This window comes from the organism of the source record quoted next, unplaced genomic scaffold (assembly GCF_019419815.1).
Source record: "Pyrus x bretschneideri cultivar Hongxiangsu unplaced genomic scaffold, Pyrus_bretschneideri_v1 Contig88, whole genome shotgun sequence".
Classification (NCBI taxonomy): domain Eukaryota; kingdom Viridiplantae; phylum Streptophyta; class Magnoliopsida; order Rosales; family Rosaceae; genus Pyrus; species Pyrus x bretschneideri.
This window is the reverse complement of record NW_025999829.1, coordinates 110,519-116,175: the sequence shown is the minus strand read 5'-3', so window position 1 is coordinate 116,175 and position 5,657 is coordinate 110,519.

Below are 5,657 nucleotides of genomic sequence, written 5' to 3'. Positions count from 1 at the left end.
ATCTTTTGCTAGTCCTCGAGCAAAACAGAAAGAAAAACAAAACAAAACGAAACGAAACAAAACAAGTAAAACACAACCTAAACCTTCCAACAATCGTCTTAGGGATTTCCAATGCACATGACATGTTAAAAATCATCATTCTCACAGATTTTAGTCATCTTCACACTTAAGTACATTCTTAATCATAGTCACCACATACTATTTCACAATTAAGCATTTAAAACCATGTTTTGAATGTAGTAACATGCCTTAGAGAATTTGCTCAATTCCTTACAAGATATGCACTCGATTTTCACTCAGATTTTCTAACTACACACCCTAATCTAGTCATTTGTGAGAAGATTAATGAAAACGAACACTCACATATATATATCACAAAGAGAGCAATTTCTGGAGTTAATAAGCAAGTTTAGATATGATCTCATGAATGGAATGCTACTACTTAGACGCGAGAACCAGTGACTCCATAAGCTCATATCAATTCCAAACTCCACATTTTGAAACACATAACACTCAAGATAGAAGTCAAAGGGTTGTAACGGGGCTAGGGTATTGGCTAACAATGAAAGGTGAAGGATAAACAAACATTCTTAAAGCAATAGTGAGCAAAGTATTGAATTAGGCACTTAGAATTCCCTTAAGAACGCAGAAGTCAACTTTGAACACCCAAGGGAAAATCACACAAAACTTAGGGCCATATTCAACTTTTTGGACCCTTTCTTCAACCATCAACGCTCGTGAGTTCATTCTTACTTATTTTCTCTCTTTTTTTTTTTTTTTTTTTTTTTTTTTTTTTTTTTTTTTCTTCTTCTTTTCTTTTTTTTTTGAATCTCAAAACATACATATAAACGTAAGAACAAACTTTTACTCCCCCACACTCATTTTCTTGCATAATGTAACTCAAAAGGAATTCATTTAAGTCATGCTCACTATACTTTAAGAACAAGAGTATAGGAAAGTCCTACTCTAGGCTAGGTGAGGAAAATGTGGGTAAACAAAGAATAAAGGCTAAACAAGGCTCAACGGGGTTAAAACTTACAACATATATGAAATATGGGAAGTAAGGCTATTTGGCTATGGTGGTGGTTACACAACTTCATCTTGATATGTGTTATGCAATTCAATGTCATGCTTTGAATGAAACGGATATAAGTTCTAGCATTTAGTTCTATCATGATATAATTGCATTCTAAGTAGCAACCAAGCAAGGAATAATGAGATCATGCAACAACTTTAGAAAACAAAGAATCACAGATTATAACTCTCCAAAGAAGGTAATGGCTCGAGTCTCACAGGGTTGTAGTGTTTGTTTGAGTTCCTTCCTTCAAGCATGTTACAAAAACGAATTTTTCTTTTATGATTGCATGTGAAGTCATACATTATAACCATAACCAAGCATATACCAAGAGTAAATCAAACTTTTCTCTATGTTTATAACTCTTTTTAACAGTCATGCAATTACAAACCAAATCCTTATCATTGTGTTGGAAGGTATCCTAAGACACAAACACACAAAAACGACTTAAAACACTCTTTTTAGGCTTTTCAAAACATGTTTTTCAAATTTTTATGTGATTTTCGGAGTTATAAAACAAAACATACTAAAACACTCTAAAACATCTTAAAAACACCTTAAAACAGCAAGGAACAACATTTGAAGTTATGGGTGATAAAATCCCACGAATTTGCATCAAATATACTTAGTTACCCCCCCACACTTAAATCAAACATTGTCCTCAATGTTTTAAGCATAGATTCACACAAAACATAAGTAAACACACAAAAAGCAACTAAACATACTAAACATGGCAGAATGTAGTTAACAAAGAGAAGAGTTTAGAGACGCAAATCTGGTTATAGAGTGTAAATTCCATCTTCTCCTTGGTAATTGCATTGAGGCTTGGATCTTTGTGATTCCACAGGCTTACTCTTGAACTGCGCTGCTCCCATCGTTGATTTTCCTTTGTGCTACTCTTGAATTGGACAGCAGGCTTCCTTTGGTCTCCCCCGAAGGTCTGAGCTTCCTCCTTTTATCTGTTTCTTTGTTCAATCTCTCCAATACGTATTGAAGAGGGTTAGAGGATAGCTCAGCATATGCAGTTGTTGCTTGTCTCCACATGCTTCAATGTGTCATTTTCCCTTGCCTTACTTGCTCCCCTTTGCAGAAGTGGTCCCTTCTCTGGAAGTGTATCAACCGTTGAAGATGACTACTCGAGAGCAACGCTAGGTAAGCAATCAGGAAAGGGATTCCCGGCCGTCGGAAGACTGACTCCAAGTGCCGGCTGATTGCTTCTTTTACTTTGCTATGCGAGTAATAACAAAGACAAAGGAAAAGACAGGGAAAGAGCATGATATGAGATACTTTTGCTTTTGACCTTGATGATATGAGATACCTTTGCTTTTGAAGAAGCGGTGAATGAATCAGCACATGTATTTGTTGTGCTGTTTCCTCCTGGGTCATCTGTACTCCAGGCATCTGGTATCATCTTTGGGGAAGAAGAAAGAATTGAGTATTTCGAAAGGCTTTGCTGGGAGTGCGCCCTCAAAAGTGAGGAAGAGTTGGGCATTTTCTTCAGGTTTGCCTTGCCATAAAAGATAAAGGTCGACATATATAGGGATTTCCCAATAGCAAGTGGTGGTATTGTTCTTTTACCCTTGTCGACAAACGTTTTGATCCCGCAAATCTGGCTTTTTGAAATAGTGACGCCTCTTCGATTTCTGAACGACGCCTCTTCGATTTCTGAGCAGGCGCCTCTTCGATTTCTGAGCGACGCCTCTTTGATTTCTGAGCAGGCGCCCCTTCGATTTCTGAGCGACGCCCCTTCGCTTTTTGAACGACACGTAGTAGTGCGGGTGCGGCTCTTTTGACAAAGCTGCATGCGTTTTCTGAAAAGTAGAGAAAGCGTCGCCGAACTTTGCGCTTGTCGGCTAAAGATGTGTAGTTGCGATGATGGCCTCCACGTGTTGACAAAGTTGAACGCGTTTCTGAAAAGCCGAGAGAACGTCGCCGAACTTTACGCAGGAAATTCCGGCTTTTTGAATCGGTGGACGCGTCGCCTTGGCTTTTTATAGAGCTATCGATCACCACCAAGATACACACTCCGAAGACTGCCCATTTTTGAAAATTGTCTCCGGCCCTTTGAAATTTAACTCCATCCACCCCTTCTCTTTGAACACCTTTGAAAAAATGGCAAACCCATCGAACCTTAGCTTAGAATTGAGTCTCAGCAGAAGCAGTGATACGGGCGCGCCGCGTCAAGGTAACGTATGGCGCCCTTCTTTTTTATCTTCTAACGGTCCTCTTACAGGTGAAGACTCCGTGATGCAGGACGCCACAACAGCTACAATAGTAGCAAGGAACCTCCTCACTCCAAAAGATAGTCAGTTGCTTTCAGGACGGTCCGATGAGTTGGCCGTTCAAGAGTCCTTGGCTCTTAGCGTTCAGTGTGCTGGCTCTGTGTCCAACATGGGCCAACGCCTACTTGCTCGCTCCCGTCAGGTTGAATCCTTGATGGCGGAGGTGGAGAGTCTTAAGCAGGAGATCAAACAGCTTAAGTACGAGAATAGAAGTTTGCATGTGCTTGCAAATAACTATTCGTCAGGCATGAAGAGGAAGCTTGATGAGATGCAAGAATCTCAAGGTCGAATGCAAAGTGACCGTCAAAGACTTGCGTCTTTCTTCCAGAGGCACCTTTTTCCTGGGTCATCCAGCATTCCGCCAAGTATTGAGGCCTGGAACGCTCTATCTCCGATGCCGCCTGCTCTGATGCCTTCCGCTCCGATACCTTCTGCTCCGATGCCTTCCGCTCCGATGCCTCCTGCTCTGATGCCTTCTGCTCCGATGCCTTCCACTCCGATGCCTCGTAGTGGGGCTTCACGTAAACATCCTTTGTGAAGGCTCCATCATTCTGCCATGTTCTTTTATTTTATTTAATATATGAAATTTTTTTTTTTTTTTTTTTTTTTTTTTTTTTTTTTTTTTTCTATTTGAATCAAACGGCATGGAATTGATCTTTGAATGGAAGGTGATACTTGAAATGATCCGGTAATGGTTTAAATTCAAGATTGGATGCCTGAATCATTAACAACATGTTAGTATAAAAGAAAATTGAAATTGGAGGAGGTGGCTTACTTATGTGATCCAATAAGAACTCAAGAATAAACACCCCTTCTTTGAACGTTTCAGGGACTTTGCACTTGGTTAGATTTGATGTGAGGATTGGTCCTTGTCTTGTGTCATAAAATTCAACTTCTTTGGGGTTGTTTATCTCAAGAACGTCCTCTTTAATGAATTCATGATATTCCCTACTTTTCACCTTTGGAAGGGCTTCCAAGGTGTCTTTTTCACTTTCTTCTTCCTTGGAATTCATGAACCTGCAAGGAATAGGGATATTAGGTGGAATGGGGTTAGAACTAATTAAATTTGGAACAACCTTACTTGAATTAGATGGCGTAGGAGCAATAGGTGCCTCCGGCAAAGGTGTTTCCACTCTTGCCGTGGGTTGGGTGTATTCCTCTTCCTTGTGATTTGATTTTGATGGTTGAGGGTCCGTTCCAACCTCCTTGCTACTTCTCAAGGCAGTTTCAAATCCTTCCTTCGGATTTGCAATGGTTGAAATAAGGAGTTTGCCTTGGTCTTGAAATTGTCCTACGAACTCCGCGATCTGCCCAATTTGCTTTTCCAAGTAGTCCAACCTTTTGTCTTGATTTTGCCTTGCTTTGTTTAGATCTTCTTGCCCCTGAGACAAATTGGTGAGTAACTTACTAACCGTATCATTATACAAAGACTCACTTGAATTTGTTTGGACAGGTTGTGGTGGCTGCATAGGTGTTGTATAGAACTCCTCATATGGTTGCCAATATCCTTCTTGTTGAATATGTTGAGGTTCCCACCACATAGAGTTTGAATGATCACTCCAATCCGAATTGTAAGTATTGGAAAACACGTCGTTCCTTGATTGATTATGATCAAATGTACCAACTCTTTGCGTTTGGTACTCTTCCATAAGCTGTGACAAAAGAGAAACACTATCAAGTGCCATGTCTTGCTTCTAAAATCAACAAAATAAAACTAAAAATATATACACACAAACGAAAATAAAACAATCCAAGAGATTAGCAAAGTTGCTAATCCCCGGCAACGGCGCCAAAATTTGGTGCGAGAATTTATACGCACACAAATTAACCCTCTTGTTGTCAAATTGTAGTAAGGATGCAAGTAGGGATCGTTCTAGACCGGGGATTAGGAGGGCTTGCTAAAACCTCTAAATTGACTCAAAAACATAAAAACAAAGTTAAAAACGTTCACAAAGACTCAAAGGACTCAAAACAGGTTCAAAAGACTCAAAACTGCCTAAAAACACTAACTAGGCAGTTTCTGACCTTAAACACAAATTTGGACGAATTTAAGATTATAGGTTGATTCAAAACACTTTAAAACACAAATTAAGACACTTTAACACTAAACTAGACTCAAAGAATGCAAAACTAAACACTTAAAACACTAAAACAAACCAAAAGACTCAAACAGCACCCAAAACACTCAAAACTGCCTTAAAAACACTTTCTGGGCAGTTTTGAGCACTTTGAGTACTTTGGACGAATTTGTATAACAAATTGAATCAAAACATTTATAAACACAAACTAAAACACTTTCT